At 44.7% G+C, this 22,315-nt stretch overlaps 1 protein-coding gene across 2 annotated transcripts in view; it reads right to left on the bottom strand.

Annotated features, from left to right (window-relative positions):
- Positions 1 to 977, bottom strand: part of SLC7A1 (solute carrier family 7 member 1) — a 37,585-nt gene extending 36,608 nt beyond the window's left edge. The window contains exon 1 of one of the 2 annotated variants that reach the window (XM_081197957.1): positions 172 to 977. The gene's annotated coding sequence lies outside the window, so the exon portion shown is untranslated. The remainder of the gene's footprint in view (positions 1 to 171) is intronic. The other variant, XM_081197955.1, reaches the window with a different exon arrangement.
- Positions 978 to 22,315: the final 21,338 nt, after the last annotated feature.

The following is a 22,315-nucleotide window of genomic DNA, read 5'->3' as shown; positions in this document are numbered from 1 at the left end:
CCCGCCCCCCGATTCCCCACCTCTCCGGATGTGCCATCCAACTCTCCCGCTCAAACGGGCATCCTAGCAAGGCGATCTAGCCAACTCTGCATGTATAGAGGCTGGAGGAGAAAGAAAGGGCAGAGGCGCCGGGGAAGAAACCGCTGCCTGGGGGTCACCCCGGTTACTCACCCCGCCTGCGCCCGGTCAAGTTCCTGGTGAAACGGTGACAGCAGCAGCAGCTGGTGGAAAAGGAAGAGAGGAGGAGCGCGCGGCAGCGGTGGCGGCCGAGGAATGGCGCGTGAAGCCGAGTTGCGCGCTCGCCGGCTGCCGCGATCTCAGGAGCGGGCCGAAAAGGTGCTGCCTGTGGCGACGGCTGGAACTGGCAGGGCTGGCTGCATAGCAAGGCGGTCTCGTTTCTACGCGTCGAGGCGGCTCCTCCTCCTCGGTAGTGAATGGAGGCAGCCGCAGGCGACGAGGGCGGGGAATAAGGCGCGGAGGGAGGGACTCCGAGCGGCTCACGGCCGGCGTCGCCGCTTTCGCCCTTTCTCCGCTCCCTCCGGCAGTTTTATTATAGCAAGGGAGGGAGGCAGGGAGGACGCCGCCGAGCGGGAAGCGAGCGCGCCGCTGCCGTCTGAAGAGAAGGGCATTGAGGGACGACGACGACAGGAGCGTCCGCGGGCTGAGGCGGTCAAGCCAGGCGCAGTAGCCCAGGGCCAGTGTTGGCACGTTTGGAAAGGCGCCCGGGGCACCAGTAGGCGCGTCCCAGGAGGCTGAGCGCGCGCGCGCCTCTCCCGCTCCACACTCAGCATTCCCGCCCAAAGGGTGTGTTCCGAGGGCAGGGCTGTGAAGCGCGCCAGCTGCGTCTCGGCTTCCTTCCTCTCTTGGTCTGGCTGTACCCTCCACTCCCCCGCCACATGCACGCAGCTTACCTTTCCTCCCCCGCCCCGGGCGAGGAGGAGGAGGCAAGTTCAAAGCGTCACCGCTTGTGTCTCATTATCTCCCGCGTCACTAGAAGGGCTCCGAGAGATAAGGGGAGGGAAGGAGGGGGCAGCTGTAGAGAAAGAGCGCGAGAGGGACGGAGAGGGCGGGGGGAGAGAGAAGGGGACGTTCGTGGGGACGGACCCCGGCCCAAGCCGCCTCTGCTTTGCGCTCGTCAAGGCAGGAAGGGAGCAATGGGCAATGACATGTCATACCAGGCTTGCTTATTTGGGGGGTTCAGCCTGGACGGGTCTGTGCCGTCTAATGCTGTTTTTGTTTGCCTTGTGAATAGCCGCTGCTAACAATGTGGATTTTTGGTATTTCGTTTTTTTCTTGCTCCTTTACAATTCTTTGCCCAAGCGCAACCACATAGATATATCAAAACAGACAAACACGTGCACATATATGTACGCACCAGCAACTCAGGATAACACTTCATACATCTGGTGAAGCGATCTACAGTCTCATACTCGCCAACATTTCTTCCATGAAAATAGGGAGGTCCTAAGGAAAAGCGGGACATTCTGGGATCAGATCAGAAACAGGGGCAGCTTCTATAAATCTGGGACTGTCCCAGGAAAAATAGGGACAATTGAAGAGTCTGCAATCTAAGGACCACCTCTCCCCATATGAACCGACCTGGACCCTTTTCTGCATGCTCAGGGCCAGATTTAGGTTTGATGAGGCCCTAAGCTACTGAAGGTAATGGGGCCCTTTATATGTGCAGCTGTCCTTTGGCAGCAACAAATTGGCACTGTTTTTTGTGTTGAATATATGCTATATGGTAATTTACTTACCATTACAGTGGTGCCCCGCAAGACGAATGCCTCGCAAGACGGAAAACTCGCTAGACGAAAGAGTTTTCCGTTTTGGAGGTGCTTCGCAAAACGAATCTCCTATGGGCTTGCTTTGCAAGACAAAAATGTCTTGCGAGTTCCTGTGGGGTTTTTTTCCTCCCCCCCCCCTTTTTCTAAGCCACTAAGCCGCTTATCAGCTGATCCGATAAGCTGATAAGCCGCTAATAGCGCTAATCCGCTAATCTGTCAATGGGCTTTCTTCGCAAGACAAAAAAACCGCTAGACGAAGAGAATCACAGAACGGATTCTTTTCGTCTTGCGAGGCACCACTGTACTTACATCATAGTAGCCTACACACCACAAATCACTTGCTGTATGTAGGTTTTATTTTATTTGTTTTTTATCTTATATTTTGGAAATGTGCATCCAGGTTTTTTTCCTTTAATTTTTTGGGGCGGGCCTCAAGAGAGGGGGGCCCGAAGCTATAGCTTGTTTAGCTTATATGTATATCCGGCACTGGGGATGCTCTCCCCAAGGAGGCTCACTAGGCAAAAATCTTCCTCTTCTCCCAGGTCTTTGGCTAATTAAATAACATATGGCCTTTTAAACTGTAGGGGAGGAGCATTGTTTATGTTTGTTATGGTATGTATTTTTGTGTTTTTCTATTGTAAACTACCCTGTGATCCTCAGATGGAGGGTGATAAAGACATTTCATAAATTATTTTCATTATTAGAAATCAAAAATTGACAGATGGAGCCACCTAACAATTCAAATGTAACACTGAGGGTCTAATTAAAACATGTAACCTGTCACTAAAATTGGTCTCTACCTGATTTAACAGTACAATCCATTTCTGTTTATAAGTACCGTAAGCTCTGTTGAATTCAATGGGGCTTACTCCTAGTTAGGGGGGTTGGGACTGCTACCTAAATCATGAGTCATTGTGGTTTTATGGAATCTGCCTGAAACAGCTTGCAGGAAGAGACTGTCTTTATTGATCTTATTCAAGCTGCTCTGGAACGCCTTTTATGGAGGATAAAATGCTTTAAATGGATATATTAGAATAGCTATTCTTCAGCTGATCTTCAAGATTACTCTGTGCTGCAAGGGTAATTGCACCCTTTAGCGTAGATTTCCCCAACCTTGGGTCCTCAAGTGTTACCACAACCCATATCATCCCCAGCCATCATGGCCAATTGGTGGTGGTGATGGGACCTGCAGTTTAGAAAAATCTGGGGGGCCCAAGTTGCGTGAGTCTTTTAATAAGCAGGCATCAATTTCACAGATGACAATGACACTTCTAATGCGTTGTACGTAGCGATGCCCGCCCCGGATGTCACAACACCTTCCTTCGCCCCGTTCTGATCAGCCTTACTTGAAAGTCTTATGAAGTTCAATAAGCTCTACTGCCAAGTAAACATGCAGTGCCGTCTAGTCCAGTGCATGTTTCTCAACAGTAAATCCCAACAATTTCAATGGGCTTAGTTTCCATGTGCAAGTCATAGGCTTTCATCCGTAGTCTTCAATATACCACTTTTTTTTTTTTGCTCTTTTTACATAATATTGTAAAATAAGTTTCTCTTTCTTTTTTTGAGTATTTGGTGTGTTTTTTTATAAGGTTGCTACTCATGTAAAACCTGCTTTGTGGCTAAAGTGGGATTAAAAATTATAGTTCCTGTTATTGTTCTTTTCAAAAATGTAAACATACAACTACCAATCTATGCAATATTGGCATGTATTTCCACAAATCGTAAGGAAAAAAACAAGGGAGAAAGAGTACACCACGAATGTCCATCAACCTTATACCACTTTAACTGTCATGGTTTTTCCTCCACCCCAAAAAAGAAGAAGAAGAAGAAGAAGAGAATTGCAGTTGGTGAGTTGCAGAAAACTTTCTGTTTGAGATCCTTGGTCCCTTCTCAAAGAACTAGGATCCTCAGGATTCCCTGAGAAGATGAAAGGCCTTAATCAGTTTAAATTTGCACTGTCCATAAGCCCAGGGAGCTTCCATATCTTCCCAGAGTGGCTACACATTGAATTTATAACCACATTTCTCAACATTAACATAAGCCAGGGGTAGGGAAGCCGCGGCCTTCCAGATGTTGTTGGACTACAGCTCCCATTATCTCTGCCCATTGGCCACAGTGGAAGATGGGACTTGGAGTCCAACAGTAACTAGAGGGTTGCAAGTTGCCTAGAGCAATACTAACCATGGCTTTCCTGGTGCTGTTGGGAGTACAGCTCCCATTATCATTGTCTGCCATTGGAGATACTAGTTACAGATAGGTAGCCGTGTTGGTCTGCCATAGTCAAAATAAAAAAATTCCTTCCTGTAGCACCTTAAAGACCAACTAAGTTAGTTCTTGGTATAAGCTTTCGTGTGCATGCACACTTCTTCAGATACACTGTATCTGAAGAAGTGTGCATGCACATGAAAGCTTATACCAAGAACTAACTTAGTTGGTCTTTAAGGTGCTATTGGAGATACTGTCGCCAAACCCTGTTAGTAAATAACAAAGTCTGCTTCCATTTCGAGCAATGTAAATATGGACTGCATTTTATACATTTTTGCCTGTGCACTTAAAAACTCTTATTATTGTTCTTAATCCAAAAGTTAATATATTCTTAATCGCCTAAGGCAGGCTAAGAGAAAAAATATAATATGCTTAGATTAATGTAGAACTTTAATTTATTTTGAATACACCACATAGCACACCCTTTTCTTAATCTGCAATCTCATCGGACCAGCTCAGAGTGAAAAAAGGAACAACCCGGTGCGATTTACATTCTTTTACAAGTCATTTCTTTCCCACTTGCCCTTCTTATTTATTATATCACTTTTCCCATAGCTCTTTTTCAGTTGCAATGAGAAGAGATTAGGACACAAGTAACAGAAATGTTTCTTCCACTTAGAATGTACTAACTTTTGATTGAAACGCCTACCTGCATTTCAGAAACTCATTACTGTTTTGCTGGAAAATACTGGTGGAGCTATGCGTGTTTTTATCATTTTAAACACTGTTACAAATGAAAAGGACCTTTTGATTCTCTTCCCCACCCCCCTTGAAAAATAGTGGTTTTGAAAAGCTGCCCACTGTGAAATAGCTAATTCAGATTCAGAAAGGCTTGAAGCTCCAGGGCCTCAGGTGTGCTCTGATACACAGCTGGGGCTCTTCTATACTGTATACGACTGTAAAACTCAAAGGAGAGTTTCAGGTGCGCATCAGAAACTTTATCTGAATGCAAACTGTTGGATCACAGCACCCTGGCTATCGGACTTACATTTAATTGCATGCGGTTTCCACCTGGTTTCAGGATTAGTTAATTTTTCTTTTATCCTGAAACATCAGGAAGGCCTTGCTGTTTGCTGATGGAGCACCGTTTAGAGAAATTCGTGTTTTCCATGGATGGCCCCTTGAACTATTATCGTTATACGTTGTGGAGACTGCCGAAGTTAAACCAATTCTCCCCATAATTGTTAAGCTAATAATAAAAGCATGCCTGATTCTGCAAGGTTTGGAATGATTGACTTTTGTCAGTTTCTGAGGGATTACATTATACAACTTCAAATGAATCATGTATACATCAAATATATATGTGGAAAGGATGGGGGGAGGGAGTTGCGCCCACGCTCCCACATCAAAAAGCCTTCCTTCTCCACAGAAATAGAACTGTCATTACAGTCATTATCTTTTAGAAGTAAAGCATTACTGAAAGGTAGGAGATGGAAAGCTGTCAGCTCTCAGTTTAATAGCTGGCTCTTTTTTTCCCTCAAGTAAAGTGGAACTTGCACAACACACTCCTTTGCTCGTGACCAACAAGCATATTCAGCACATCACTTCCTCCAAATGAAGCCAGGGAACTGTAGTTTGTCAAAGGTGCTGATAATTGTAGCTCTGGGGGCAGAAAGAAACTAAAGTTCCCAGGAATCTTTAGAGGAGGCCATGTGCTTTAAATGTATGGTGTGGGTCTGCCCCCAATTTTTGTTGTCTTCATTGTCGTTTTTTAACACCTCTCTTAGCTATTTCTGTGTAACACCCCTACCTTCACCTAGATGCTCTCACTTCTAGATCCTCCATAGCAAATAGAAGCCAATCCGGTATTTACAGAGCTGTTTTTAACTTCGCTTCCATAAGAGATAGCCTCCTTGCTGCATTCAGGGCCCGTTTCTAACCTAACCAAGTATGCAATGTACAATCTAACGTTTTATGTTCCCCCTTCTCCACTGTACACTTGTGTGCGTCAGTAGTGACCTTGACCCCGGCTTGCTACAAGTCTGAGTGTGTGGCCAACCCGGCCACTGCGGAATGTTTGGCATGATCAACCAATTGGAAAGGGCTGTAAGAACAAAATACTGAAGGAGGGGGAAAGGGGGGAAGTAAGTATGTCCATTGTTGGCTTGGAAAAACATCAAGGTCAGCACTGACACCTGGCAAGGCCCACTGCTGATGTCAGCCTTGGGGCCTCCCTTCAAAGGGGGTGGGTGGAGAAAACAGTCTGCCCTGGCATTTTGAACAGCTCCAAGAGCTTTGCCTCGTCTCACTTTTATGGTGCCTTCTTGACCTAACATTGTTTTGGAGCATCAAAAGGGTGTCTAAAGAGTTTCTTGAGCACTATCACTGCAGCCACTCCATGGCTCACTGACGGCAAGGAAGAATGGATGGGTGATCAGCCTGATTCCTTCCCATACTGGTTTGATGTATTGACAAAATCAGCTCCATGTTGTTCTGTTGGTGGGCGTGTAGATTTGTCTATTTAATTGGGAAAATTCTAATATTGTAATAATTTTTAAAAAGCCAACAAGATTTTGCAAATAATAAATAAAATTGTTTTTAAATGCCCCCAGGAAGTGATGCAATATAGAATCATAGAATCTTAGATTTGGAAGGGACCCAGGGGCCATCTAGTCCAACCCCCCGCAATGCAGGAATCTCAGCTAAAGCATCCATGGCAGATGGCCATCAAACCTCTGCTTAAAACCCTCCAAGGAAGGAGAGTCCACCACCTCTTGTGGCAGTCTGTTCCTCTGCCAAACAGCTCTTACTGTCAGAAAGTTTTCCCCGAATGTTGAGTCTCGGCCCAATATACCTGAACAAGCATCTCCACCCGCATTGTTCAGCCCCGGACACTGAGGTCCATCTCCGAGAGCCTTCTGGCGATTCCCTCACTGTAAGAAGTGAGGTTGCAGGGAACAAGGCAGAGGGCCTTCTCGGTAGTGGCGCCTGCCCTGTGGAACGCCCTCCCATCAGATGTCAAAGAGATAAACAACTACCTGACATCTGAAGGCAGCCCTGTTTAGGGAAGTTTTGAATGTTTGATGTTTTATTGTGTTTTTAATATTCTGTTGAGAGCCGCCCAGAGTGGCTGGGGAAACCCAGCCAGACAGGCAGGGTATAAATTATTATTATTATTATAGTTTCCAGACCCTTGATGATCTTGGTTGCCCTCCTCTGCACAGAGAAAAAGTTGTACCTGTCAGGGCACTGAAGTGTCCTCTTGTGGGTAGCAGTGGCATCAGTAAAGGAATATCCTAGCTGGCAAAACAGAGAGTAGTGCTAAGTCATATGACAGGGTTAATTAATTAATCGCTTAATTAACACAGGGGTCGGCAATTTTTTTTAGCCATGGGCTGGTCCACCAGAGCTGTCTTTCCCATAGGGCTTATTGGTGCGTTGTGCCAGGCCACTGGCCTCTCAGCCCCCCCCCCAGCAAGTGGGGGCATTGCCGGCGGCCTCCCTTTTCCCTGCAAGCCCGGCAGCTGTGCCCCATCAACCATAAGGCTGGTGGGCATGCAGCTTCCCTCCCAATCCTCTGCGGGGATTGCCCTCCTCCCAAGGAGGCTTGGCAGGGGCGCAACTTCACTCCCAAGCCTCTGCGGGGATCGCTCTCCCACAGCAGCATGGGGGAGAGTTGCACCCCCCCCCGGATGGCTGGCAGTGCACAGCTACGGCCATTCCAACACTATCCATGGTAATTCTGAGGCACTGTGTGGATATTGGCACCCCAGCGCCACATCTGCTAAAGACGGCCTTGCGGTCCGCTGTCCCTCAGACCTTGTGGCGGGCCAGAGAAGCGACACCAGGGGGAGGGGAACTGGAAGAAGAGGGGGGCAAGTAGTCCTCCTCCCCAGCCGCTATGCTTACCTTCCCTGTGGCTGCCCCCGCTGCCGCTGCTGCTTCTTGTGGGTAGGCAGAGCGAGCTCATCTGCTCCACTCTCTGGCTCACAGGAGCACCAGGGTGGCGGGGGGGAGGGGGAGATGAGCGACGTGAAAGGGCTGGCTCCAGAGAGGGGCTGCTTAAAATGGTGCTCAGCCAGCTCAGCCCAGCCCCCTTCCTCCTCTAGGCAGGGCAGGGAGAAGCCAGGAGGAGGGAGGGAGGAGGCGCCACCGCAGTGTATGTGTGAGGGAGAGGGAGGGAAATGGAATGGCACAGAAAAAATGGCGCAGCCCGAATGAACAGAATCCCCACGCCAATCCACAAACAGTCCGTGAGCCAGATCCTGAAGGCAATTGGGCCTGATCCGGCTCGTGGGCCTTAGTTTGCCGACCCCTGAATTAACATTTCTGTGCGTACCATACTTTGGGGGTAGGATTTAACATTGCTCTAGGGCACTCATTATGTCAGCACTAGCATTTGTGCTTGCCAGATGCAATGACCTTCTCCTTCCTCCCACTGCATGCTGTTCTCAGGAGCGGGCAGGACTCCTGCCCATCCTTGCCAGATTTTGAATGGGGCAGGGAGAACCATCTTTTCGCCAGGACAATTCCGCAGGAAGGAACCGCGTGATACATCACTTCCTGGGCTCGTTTTAAAACTTTCTGCTTAGTTGGTTTTGGGGAAAAGCTAGGTGTATAATGCTTCTCTAAAATGTATTTTTCCCCCATTGTCCTATTTGGAAAGATTTTTGGCATAAATAAGGTAACCAAAACCATCAACAGAACAGTATGGAACAACCTTGCATTTACAGAGCAAAATATCCTCTTGAATTATATACCCATGGAACCTTATGAAAGGACAACATGAGTGGACTCTCTGTGCCCTTACCACAGCAAAAAGACTGATTCTGATGAATTGGAAAAATAAAAATGTGGCTCCCTTCTATGAATGGATTGAAGACTTATACAAACTCGCAACATATGAACAACTTGCATATAAATGCAGACTTGCCATGGACAAATTCAATGATATTTGGAATCCATTCTTACAAATGCTGTAATAGGTTAAGATCTGGTGAAGTACAATAACAACCTTATAAAATAGACAGTTTTGGGTGTCCCCCCCTCACCCCTTTGTTTTCCTTTCTTCACGGGTTCTGTTTCTCTTTTTATTTTTCTCTTTTTTGTTTGCGTCTCACCATGTTTGGTGCACATATAGTTATGTATTTTTAAACTTTCAATAAATATATTACAACAACGAAAAAACCACTTAGGTGTATTTTAAAAGTACAAATTTTCCTTTAAAAAAATCTACCCACAAACAGGGTAATACAGAGCTGATTTTGTTAATAGCAGTTATTAGACCCCTGAGCTCAGTGCTCTCCATGTGATCTTTGTCATGTGCCTTTGCTAACATGTGACAGAAAGGTACTGCTGACCCCTGGCATTGCCCATAGCCCTTTCATCCTTCTCAAAGATCTTAGCTAGGCACCCACTGTACTCTTGAATTTTGCTCTCTTCTTGAGAGCGGTCCAGCGAGCAGTTCTTGGAAGCCTTGGCTTTTGCATAATTGCACCTTGTGACCGCCCTAGTGAAGGCTTGCTGTGGCTTGGGGCCCTTGTTTTATTTGGATTTACCTTGATGCTGAGGATCTCCACTCCCAACATGCTGCTGAAAGATTATTAGATGAAACGGAGATATCTCATCACATTCTCCTTTTCTCTGGGTCTCTTGCCAGCTTCCCTCAATTCCCCCACCTTTCCCAAGAATGCTGAAACATCACCGTGTAGCTGCCTTTGGCTCGCTGCCTCTTCTCTTTCAATATCTCTCTCCACCCTTCCCTTATGGGAGAAGCCTTTAGTAATTTGCCTTCCAATCTTCCTTTTATATTCCTTTGTTCGTAAAAACTATTTCTTCTGGAAAAGCTCCGGCACTGACCTCCGTTACACCCTCTAGGGTACCATACAACAACAACAACAACAACAACAACAACAACAACAACAACAACAACAACAACAACATTTTATTTATATCCCGCCCTCCCCAGCTGAAGCCGGGCTCAGAGCGGCTCTGCTCCCTACACCAAAATCCCGAACGTCATTCAAGTTGAGCTCCTCTACCTTTTGTAAAATGTGCTATTGTGCAGGGGGGCAGGGGGGGCTTGTTTAGAAAGCTATTGTACTACCAACCTTACTGTATGCTTGTGAAACATGGACCACTTATAAACCCCATCTCCAACTACTCAAAAGATTCCATCAACGGTGTCTCTGAAAAATTTTACACATCACTTGGGAAGACAGGCGAACTAATATCAGTGTACTGGAAGAAGCAAAGATCACCAGTGTTGAAGCAATGATTCTTCAACATCAACTTCGTTGGACTGGTCATGTTGTGTGGATGCCTGATGATCGTCTTCCAAAGCAACTACTATATTCTGAACTTAAAAATGGAAAGCATAATGCTGGTGGTAAACAAAAGAGGTTTAAAGACTGTCTCAAGGCAAATCTTTTAAAATGTAGTATAAACACTGACAACTGGGAAACACTGGCCTGCGAGCGCTCCAGTTGGAGAACAGCTTTTACTAAAGGTATCATGGGCTTTGAAGACACTCAAACTCAGGATGCAAGGGAGAAACGTGCTAAGAGGAAGGCACGCTTGGCAAATCTACACCATGATCAACTCCTGCCCGGGAACCAATGTCCCCACTGTGGAAAGATGTGTGGATCCAGAATTGGCCTCCACAGTCACCTACAGACTCATTGTTAAAACCGTGTTGACTGAGTGATCGCCAAAGAAAGAAGAAGAAGAAGCCCTCCAATGCAATAAAGCTAGGGCTGTAGAGGAAAGAAGTTCCCTAGCCCTAGAGCATGGTTCACCAATATTGTGGGCCCTCCCCAGATGTCAGTTCCAGCTGGCATGGCCAATATTCAGGAATGCTGGGAGTCCAAAAGCCTACAAAATGTACCACATTGGCTATTCCTGCACTTGAGGGCACGCACCCTTGTCATTCAAATTTCAATGCTGAGCATTGAAATGTAGGTTTCAGGGGAGAGAGAGAGAGAGAGAGAACTCCCCCCCCCCCGATTTTTATTACAGTTTTCACAATACAATAAAATAGCATCTAGAAGAAATGGAATCAAAAAGACAAGAAAGGAGGGGGGGGGACAAGAAGAGAAAAAGAAAAGAAGAGAAAAAAGAACAGAACATTATATTATAATAAAAAAATATTATTTATACCCCACCCATCTGGCTGGCTTTCCCCAGCCCACTCCATTAAAGATAATGCCAATAATGATAGTAACAATCATGATCAAACACAAAATTGTATATGCCTCTATCATAACTATGCCTGAATCTTCTGTCTGCATACAAAGAAGTGGGTTTTCCCAGCTCTCACCCAGGAAAGCAGCTCCCTTCCTCAGCCTCACACCCTGAGGAAAACCCACTCTGGCCTGACTCTCGCACAGCTCCCTCTCTTCCATCCAACCCCTCAGAGAGAGACACAAGTCCCGAGGAAGCACAGTCGCGTGGCTCTAGCTCTCGGCCGCAGGTATACCCTGAGCAGACATGTTTGCCTCCATGTAACATGGGAGGGCAGCTCAAGCCCTCAATCTAGCCATATGCACTCGCTGCCTTCGGGACTCCCTCTGGCGCCAAAAGCATCTGGGTCTCCTGCAGGAACTGAAACCCACAGAGAAAGAATAAATTCTGCATAAAGCAGATGATTCCAAAAGAAACATTCCAATATCTTGGCTCTGCTGGCAGGCAGTTAAGGCGCTGTGGATATCAGATTGAGCACCCGGCGCAAGGGAACGGATCCCACTGCTAACAGAAACAGCTTGGCGGGAGACAATACTGCATACCATGCATTTGTGACAACAAAGGACAATTAGATTGGATCCAAAGATCATTCCTCTCTTATGTTAATAAATAAGGTCTTGCTTATTATTCATACCCTCACATCTCCCATGCACGCCCTGCCCTAATTGTTCCCTTCCTTCTGCAATCCTCCGCAGTTATGAATAGTTATTAGACTTTATTTTCTGATAGTCAGTCTAAATCAGTGTGATGTATTTATGAAATTAAGACTTAGATAGTTATTCAAATGGCAAAGTAGCTGTTTGGCATATTGATTTAAATCAAGTCTCAAAGATGAAGATAAAAATGCCCTCATTTTAAGAGAAAATGTATTATTTGTTTATTAATTCAGCATCATATCCATTCAGGTTACAAGCACAGTTACATGCACAAGATTTTAATGTGTAGTCAGTATCTTCCTCCTGCAAATATTGTCATTGTCCCCATTTCAGAGATAAACAGCTGAGGGTCAGCTTTATCAGTATGCCTGAGGCCACTTAATATAAATGTGATTGGACTGGAATTTGACCCTGAGAGGAGACAGTGGAGAAATTCTGTTGTCCAGCCAAAAGTCCTTGTGCTAACAGAAGAACTTTACTGGATGCTTCCCCAGATATGTCCCCGGGTTCAAAAAGAACCCCTGTCTTAATCTGTTCACTTCCACCTTTGCTAAATTCATATTTTTGTAAATAAACCCCAGTATTATAACCCCAATCCAAAGATCTCTCCTGCTCCTGAAACTTCTCACTTCTCAAGAACGTTTGGGCCAGTAAGAAGAAAATCAGTGACAACAACAACAACAACTATCACAACAATGGCTGCCCCACTGTTGGAGCTGGGTATAAACAAATAATTTGACCAGGACAGTAAAATATAACTCAGGTTACTTCCAGAAAGTCCTTATATTGGGGAGGGATTGAATCACATACAGTAGTACCTCGGGTTAAGTACTTAATTCATTCCGGAGGTCCGAACTTAACCTGAAACTGTTCTATATATATATATATATATATGCTTTCGTAGATTTTCACGGGTACAGGAATGCAGGTTTTGGTGTCTTCGGGTGTCTTCCCGTGTAAGAGTTGGGGTGTCTAGGCGACGTTTCGACGAGGTCTCACTCGTCATCTTCAGGCTGGTGCTTTCGGCTTCTTGTTACTGGAACAGAGCAGGATCTCAGTGTTTGAGTTCCTATAAATACTGTTGAGGGGGTGTGGTGTATAGCCTCCAACGTTCTGGGCAGAGAGGAAGTTCCCAGGTTAGTGTGCCTTTTCTTCTTTTGTTCATTAATTACTTGAGGGATATCTTGAGTGATTTCTTGAGTGATATTCTGAGTACCAATTAGGAGGGTCATTAGGTGTGGATTAGTTGCTAAAGCTTTCGTGTCTTGACCTCTTGAGCTTGTGAAGAGTTTTTCTGAGAAGATGGCTGTACTGCAAATAGTTGTGCTCTGGCTTGGCTTCGTGTATAGGGGCGAGCTGTGGTTTTGTGCCCTGTGCCAGCCAGATCTGTGTAGGGATTGCAGGGGGGTGCAGCATCCGGAGGTGCCACTATGGTTTGGCTACTGGATGGTGTCTGTAATTTATCTGTGGAGAGGGTCTGGGTTTGGGTCTGGTGTGGTTGATTGGAGATGGCGTTCTGTGTGCCTCTGGTTCTGGTGTCGGTTTTTGTGGGGAGGGCTAATTTCCAGATGTCTGGCAGGCGGGACGTGTCGTCACGCTTGTTCATGTTGTGAGGGTGTTTCTCTATCTCGATGGCTTCCATGATTATTCTCTTGTGGTGATGTTCCATGTTAAAGAGCAATTTGGAATCTGCAAAATTAATTTCGTGTCCTGTTTCTTTCATGTGTTGGTAAAGAGAGGAAGTTTTTTCTTCTTTTTTGACGGCATTCTTGTGTTCTGCGATACGTGCATTTATTCGTCTGTTTGTTTGTCCAATGTACGTGGCTGGGCAGACTTTGCAGGGTATTTCATAGACCCCTTGGTTTTCTAACTGGATTTTATCTTTGGGGTTTCTGAGGATATTGGCTATTTTTTGGTTGGTGCAAAAGGCTGTTTTGATATTGTGTTTATGGAGGATTTTGCTAATTTTATCTGTAGTGCCCTTGATATAGGGAAGGAGGGCCATGCCATTGTTTTCTTCTGTGTCTTGGTTTTTGGGGGGTGTTTCTTTTTGGATTAGCTTCGTAACCCTGTTTTGCTGGTATCCGTTGGCGATTAACACATTTGAGAGATTCTGTAACTCAGTTGTCAAGTGGTCTTTGTCAGCCAGGCGTTTGGTTCTGGAGATGAGAGTCTTGGCTACGGAGTTTATTTGTGCAGGGTGGTGGTGTGATTGTGCATGTAAGTAGCGGTTGGTGTGTGTTTTTTTCTGGTAGATAGTGTGTCCTAGGGAGCCATCAGGTTTTTTGTAGATTAGGACGTCAAGGAAGGGAAGTTGGTTGTTGGCTTCTATTTCCATAGTGAATTGTATTTTGGGGTGTAGGCTGTTGAGATGTGTGAAGAAGCTATCTAGTTTTTCCTTCCCGTGTGGCCAAATTACAAAGGTGTCGTCAACATATCTGAGCCAAAGTTTGGGTTTGTGTTCTGACTTGTCTAAAGCATTGGTTTCAAAGTGTTCCATGTACAGATTTGCGATGACCGGAGAGAGGGGTGATCCCATAGGTGCTCCTTCTATCTGTTTGTATCTTTGTCCATTGTGGATGAAGTACGTGTTGGTTAGGCAGTGGTTGGTCAGGTCCAGGATGTATTCGGGGGGATTGTATTTGTTTTGAATGGCTGTCAAGGCTTCATTAATGGGCACTTGTGTGAAGAGAGATACAACATCGAAGCTCACAAGTAGGTCATCGGGATGTAGGTTTTGCTTCTTTATTGTTTCTATGAACTGGAAGGAGTTTGTAACGTGTGAAGCGATAGATTCTGCATAGGGCTGAAGTTGCTTAGCGAGAAATTTAGCGAGATTTTGTAGAGGTGAGCCTATGGAGCTGACTGTTGGTCTGAGTGGTGTTCCTTCTTTGTGTATCTTGGGGAGACCGTAGAGTTTGGGGCATCTGGATGATTTTTCTCTGGGGATGGTTCTTAGCTGGATTTCTTCACTGATAGGAGAGGCTTTTATTTTGGATTTGGTGGTTTTTTCCAGATAGGTGGTGGGATCTGTTTTTATAGGTTGGTAGGTAGGGTCTTGGAGTAGATTTGATAGTTTTGCTTGGTAGTCCGATGTGTTCATCACAACAGTGGCATTACCTTTGTCTGCTGGGAGAATGATTATGTTGTTGTCTTTCCTCAGGTTGGTGAGTGCTTTCCGTTCTTCTTTGTGTAAATTGCTTCTGGGTGGTTTGCTGGAGCAGAGGATGTTGGTGACTTCAAGTCTGATTTTATTGGCTTCATCTGGGTTGATTTTGGTTAGGCTAGCTTCGACTCCGCATATGATGTTTTCCGTGGGGATGCGTCTCGGGGCGACTGCAAAGTTGAAACCTTTGGAGAGTACTTTGGTTTCAGTTGAGGTGAGGATCCTGTCTGATATGTTATGTACTGTTTGTTTCATGGGTTGTTGTGGAGGGTGGCTGGGCTTCTGGCGTTTCTCTAGTTTGTGGAGTTTGTTGGTGTGTGTGTCTGTCTTGTGAGAGGACTCAGTTTCAGCTCTCCAAACGGCTAGTTGTTTGCATTTGTCCCAGAGTGCAGGGTGGATTTTGTTACAGAGTTTGAGGTGAAGAGTGAGCAGATCTTTGTTGGTTTGGTTTAGTAGGTATCTTTTCTTATGTAGTTCGTTTCTGATTAGGGATAGTTCAGTTCGTTTCAGGATCCTTTCGGTAGCTGGGGTTTTAGAGTGGAATTTAAGTTGGAAGCATGTGGGAATTAAGTTGTTGTCTCGGCAGTTGCGTAGGAACAAGAGATCACATAAGATGGTGGCTCTTCGGATTTCTAGTTTCTCGTAGGTTCTTGTCAGCTGGAAGGTTTCCTCCCCGTAGAGGTGAGATATTTGCTTTCGTAGATTTTCACGGGTACAGGAATGCAGGTTTTGGTGTCTTCGGGTGTCTTCCCGTGTAAGAGTTGGGGTGTCTAGGCGACGTTTCGACGAGGTCTCACTCGTCATCTTCAGGCTGGTGCTTTCGGCTTCTTGTTACTGGAACAGAGCAGGATCTCAGTGTTTGAGTTCCTATAAATACTGTTGAGGGGGTGTGGTGTATAGCCTCCAACGTTCTGGGCAGAGAGGAAGTTCCCAGGTTAGTGTGCCTTTTCTTCTTTTGTTCATTAATTACTTGAGGGATATCTTGAGTGATTTCTTGAGTGATATTCTGAGTACCAATTAGGAGGGTCATTAGGTGTGGATTAGTTGCTAAAGCTTTCGTGTCTTGACCTCTTGAGCTTGTGAAGAGTTTTTCTGAGAAGATGGCTGTACTGCAAATAGTTGTGCTCTGGCTTGGCTTCGTGTATAGGGGCGAGCTGTGGTTTTGTGCCCTGTGCCAGCCAGATCTGTGTAGGGATTGCAGGGGGGTGCAGCATCCGGAGGTGCCACTATGGTTTGGCTACTGGATGGTGTCTGTAATTTATCTGTGGAGAGGGTCTGGGTTTGGGTCTGGTGTGGTTGATTGGAGATGGCGTTCTGTGTGCCTCTGGTTCTGGTGTCGGTTTTTGTGGGGAGGGCTAATTTCCAGATGTCTGGCAGGCGGGACGTGTCGTCACGCTTGTTCATGTTGTGAGGGTGTTTCTCTATCTCGATGGCTTCCATGATTATTCTCTTGTGGTGATGTTCCATGTTAAAGAGCAATTTGGAATCTGCAAAATTAATTTCGTGTCCTGTTTCTTTCATGTGTTGGTAAAGAGAGGAAGTTTTTTCTTCTTTTTTGACGGCATTCTTGTGTTCTGCGATACGTGCATTTATTCGTCTGTTTGTTTGTCCAATGTACGTTTGTCCAATGTACCCAAACCCAGACCCTCTCCACAGATAAATTACAGACACCATCCAGTAGCCAAACCATAGTGGCACCTCCGGATGCTGCACCCCCCTGCAATCCCTACACAGATCTGGCTGGCACAGGGCACAAAACCACAGCTCGCCCCTATACACGAAGCCAAGCCAGAGCACAACTATTTGCAGTACAGCCATCTTCTCAGAAAAACTCTTCACAAGCTCAAGAGGTCAAGACACGAAAGCTTTAGCAACTAATCCACACCTAATGACCCTCCTAATTGGTACTCAGAATATCACTCAAGAAATCACTCAAGATATCCCTCAAGTAATTAATGAACAAAAGAAGAAAAGGCACACTAACCTGGGAACTTCCTCTCTGCCCAGAACGTTGGAGGCTATACACCACACCCCCTCAACAGTATTTATAGGAACTCAAACACTGAGATCCTGCTCTGTTCCAGTAACAAGAAGCCGAAAGCACCAGCCTGAAGATGACGAGTGAGACCTCGTCGAAACGTCGCCTAGACACCCCAACTCTTACACGGGAAGACACCCGAAGACACCAAAACCTGCATATATATATATATATATATATAAATAATATTTATTAATTTTCCAACAAATTGAACACGACGCTACAAAAAACCAAAAAAGAAAAAACATACAATAATACAATACAATAATAATAGAAAAAACTGCAAAACATTAACATACAACTAACAAAACAAAACAAAAACCATTTAAAACACAGTCCAATTTCAATATTTTATCCTTCTTTCACTAATTTCCACGACCTCCTCACACCTCCCTTTTTGTATTCCACTTCTATTGATTGTTTCAGCAATTCCTTTCCATCTTCCTCTATTTTCTATCCTATAATTGTCTTAACACACTCTAACCTTATTTTTCCCTTTAATGCTCTAATAATCTATTTATACTTAATTCCTTATAACATTTCTACTAAAGCCATATAACTTCATTCCAACATTTTTCTAACATTCATTAATTTTACAGTATTTCTGTAAATAGTCTTTAAACTTTTTCCAGTCTTCTTCCACCAACTCTTCTCCCTGGTCTCGGATTCTGCCAGTCATTTCCGCCAATTCCATGTAGTCCATCAACTTCATCTGCCATTCTTCCCTGGTGGGTAAGTCTTGTGTCTTCCAATATTTCGCGATGAGTATTCTTGCTGCTGTTGTTGCATACATAAAAAAGTTCTATCCTTCTTTAGCACCAATTGGCCGACCATGCCCAGGAGAAAGGCCTCTGGTTTCTTCAGGAAGGTATATTTAAATACCTTTTTCATTTCATTATAAATCATCTCCCCGAATGTCTTAATCCTTGGGCATGTCCACCAAAGGTGAAAGAATGTACCTTCAGTCTCATTACATTTCCAACATTTATTATCGGGCAAATGGTAGATTTTTTGAAGCTTAACTGGTGTCATGTACCACCTATAAATCATTTTCATTAAATTTTCTCTTAAGGCATTACATGCCGTAAATTTCATACCTGTGGTCCATAACCGTTCCCAGTCAGCCATCATTATATTATGTCCAACATCTTGTGCCCATTTAATCATAGCTGATTTCACCGTTTCATCCTGAGTGTTCCATTTCAACAGCAAGTTATACATTCTTGACAAATTCTTAGTTTTTGGATCTAACAATTCTGTTTCCAATTTTGATTTTTCCACCTGGAATCCAACTTTTTTATCCAATTTATATGCCTCCATTATTTGATAGTAATGGAGCCAATCTCGCACTTCAATTTTTCAAAGCTCTGCAATCTTATTCTCTCTCCATCTTGTTCCAGAATTTCCAAATATTTCGGCCATTTGGCCTCCATATTGAGTTTTTTCTGTGCCTTTGCTTCCATTGGTGACAACCATCTTGGGTTTTTTTTTTTCCTAACAAGTCCTTATATCTTATCCAAACATTAAACAATGCTTTTCTAACAATATGATTTTTAAATGCTTTATGTGCTTTACCTTATCATACCACAAATATGCATGCCATCCAAATATATCATTAAAACCTTCTAAATCCAGCACTTCAGTATTTTCAAGAAGCAGCCATTCTCTCAGCCAACAAAAAGCAGCTGATTCATAATAAAGTTTAAGGTCTGGCAGGGCAAATCCACCTCTTTCTTTAGCATCCATTAATATCTTAAATTTTATTCGAGGCTTCTTGCCCTGCCAAACAAATCTAGAAATATCCTTCTGCCACTTCTTGAAACAATCCACCTTATCCAATATTTGCAATGTTTGGAACAAAAATAACATCCTTGGCAGCACATTCATTTTTATCACAGCAATTCGGCCTAACAATGATAACTTCAAATTTGTCCATACTTCTAAGTCCTTTTTCACTTCAGTCCAACATTTTTCATAATTATCCTTGAATAGGTTCACATTTTTAGCAGTCATGTTAACCCCTAAGTATTTCACTTTTTTAACCAATGTTAGTCCTGTCTCCTCCTGAAACTTCTCTCTCTCATTCATAGTTACGGTAAATTTTTCTCTAGAACCTTGGTTTTCATCTTATTCAACTTAAAACCTGCAACCTGTCCAAATTCTTGAATCAGCTCCTAACCTGAAACTGTTCTTAACCTGAAGCACCACTTTAGCTAATGGGGCCTCCCGCTGCCGTCACGCCGCCGGAGCACAATTTCTGTTCTCAACCTGAAGCAGAGTTCTTAACCTGAAGCACTATTTCTGGGTTAGTGGAGTCTGTAACCTGAAGCATAGGTACCACTGTACTGGCAAATTCAGTTTCCACAATTAAAGTAGATTTGGAACTATTGCACATCAGACTTGTTTCCCCTGCAAAACCAGACTCTTTTTTTTTTTTTTTTTTTTTGTAGAAGGAAAGCAATGAGAAAATGCACTGGAAAGTATGGTATAACATTTGCTTGACACAACAACATCTGACCTTCCCACAAACCAATCAATAAATAGCCGTCCTCTAACTGCCCTGAAAACTTTGTGCAGACAGATCAGGATGAACGTTCAAGAAATAGGTTGTGGCAACCTCAGAAATCTCCTTTTGCAGCTGCTCATAGCACCTGCCTCTTAATTGTGTCTCTTTCCTGGGAGCTTTCAGATTGCCAAGGGCGAGAGAAATGCAGAAGCGCACACGCTGCAACTTTGCACCACAGGTGCACTTCAGGCTTCACAACTGACAGAGCTCCCCTCCAGACATGTTACTCATCACGTTCCACAGTTGCTCTGACCTGCAGCGTGATGTCAGCACAGGTAAGAACTGCTATACAGAAGGACATGCTTAGGGGTGGGGGAGTATGCCAAGGCCTTTCAGGGAGCTTGGATCTTAAACCAGCACATGCCAGTTCTGTAAAGAAGATTGGATACAGAAACTAATGGAGTATGCAGAATTGGTGAAACTTACCAGAATAATAAGAAATCAAGGCAACAAACTTTTCAGAAAGGAACGGAAGTGGTTTATTGAGTATTTACAAACAAGCTGTAAACAGATCAAGACACTGGCAGGATTATTGTAAAAACCTGCCGTTTTAAATACAGTCGTTTCTTGGTTCTCAAACGCCTTGATACTTGTATGTTTTGGCTCACAAACACCGGAAAGCCAGAAGTAAGTGTTTTCGAACATTTTTTGGCAGCCGAACATCCAACACGGCTTCCACTTGAGTGCAGGAAGTTCCTGCAGCCAATTGGAAGCTGTGTCTTGGTTTTCGAATGTTTTCAGAAGTCGAATGGATTACGTTCAAGAATGGACAATAATAAATGTAAGGAACTGCAGAAAGCGCAGGAAAGGAATTGAAATTGAAAATGTTAAAACTATGGTTAAATAATTGTTGTAATGTATATAAATGAAAAGGGGACATGGGGAGCGCTGTGGGTTAAACCACAGAGCCTAGGGATTGTCAATCAGAAGGTCGGCGGTTCGAATCCCTATGACGGGGTGAGCTCCCATTGCTTGGTCCCTGCTCCTGCCCACCTAGCAGTTCGAAAGCAGGCCAAAGTGCAAGTAAAAAAGGTAAAGGTACCCCTGCCCGTACGGGCCAGTCGTGTCCAACTCTAGGGTTGTGCGCCCATCTCACTTAAGAAGCTGGGGGCCAGCGCTGTCCGGAGACACTTCCAGGTCACGTGGCCAGCGTGACGAAGCTGCTCTGGCAAGCCGGCACCAGTGCAGCACACGGAAACGCCGTTTACCTTCCCGCTAGAAAGCGGTACCTATTTATCTACTTGCACTTAGGGGTGCTTTCGAACTGCTAGGTGGGCAGGAGCTAGGACCGAACGGCAGGAGCTCACCCCGCCGCGGGGATTCGAACCGCCGACCATGCGATCGGCAAGCCCTAGGTGCTGAGGTTTTTTGTTTTTTTTTAAGTAATATTTATTAAAGTTTCAAAAGGTACAAAACACAAAACAGAAAAACAAAAAAAAACACAAAAAGGTTCCACCTTTTAGATCTCATTTTCAGTAACTTCTTTTCACGACTTCCGCACACCTCCCCTTCTTGTATTCCAGATCCAATTATTTGTTCAACAAGTTTTTATACTTAATGTCTTAACTTTAATTTGTTAATATATTTCTTTGTAGTAAGTTTAACCCTTAGTTCATTATTATATTTAGTTCCATTTATAAAGCAACTTTTAAATTATATACCTTAGTCATATATAAAAAGAAAGAAAGGGGGGGGGAAAGATACTTTTTCTAAGGTTGACCCTAATTCCCTTCCACGAATTCCCCATTCTTATAATAATAAACAACATAAAATTTTTACACTGCAAAATAAAGATCAGGCCCCCTTTGGACTTCCAAACCCCACCCTTCTCTCCCCGGTTTCAATCCCAAACCATAGTCCATTAGTCCATCTTTTTAGCCTGGTGATCTTACGTCCGAGGCTCTCAAATCTCTCTCAGTCCCTTTCAGCCGGCTTCTTTGGAGGTCTCTTATGATTGACACCCAAACTTGAAAATATACTTTCTCAATACTGACCATGATCCTTCCAGCCAGGCCTACTTGTTTAGAGGTGGAGCTCAAGCTCTGTTTCTTAAATCCATGTGTCCCAAACAGTCCAGCTTTCACCTTGATCGAGTTTGAAGTTGTCTTGACAGGTCCCCGGCTCTCATTTTTCTTCTGTAACATTTCGGCCACCCCTCCTTTCTGCTCCTCCTGTTCAGCAAGTGTCTTTTCCTCCTCTTCGGTCTTTGGTTTCTTTTCTTGTCCAGCTGCCTGTGTTTTGAACATCAAGTCCTTTTCCAACTCAGTAGATATGTTTTCTGTTGACCGGTTTTGTAGGACTTGTAGACAAAACATGGCCTTGCTCATACATCTTTCGCAGCTTTCCCATGAGAAAGACAAGCTCAGCCAAATCAGCTCGTATTTTCCGACCTATTTCCATTCTTGTAATGTCCGTGAATCCCCTCTAGAGGGATTCTGGTTACTTAGGGACTTCCGGGTTGGCGCCATCGCCGAATGGCGGACTCCCTCCGAGCTCCGGAGGGAGTCTGCTCGGCAGGGGCTGGGTCCTACCGCGCCGGCGACGCGGGGACCCTTAAAAACCACGGGCACAGAGCCCGTGGACATGGGGACTTGGCTGGTACCGTTAGCGCCCTCCCGACTCGTGAAGGAGCCTTTTTAAAGGCTACGGATCGGG

Source organism: Podarcis bocagei (assembly GCF_964188305.1).
Source record: "Podarcis bocagei genome assembly, chromosome: 6".
NCBI classification, from domain to species: domain Eukaryota; kingdom Metazoa; phylum Chordata; class Lepidosauria; order Squamata; family Lacertidae; genus Podarcis; species Podarcis bocagei.
This window is presented reverse-complemented; position numbering and strand designations above follow the sequence as displayed.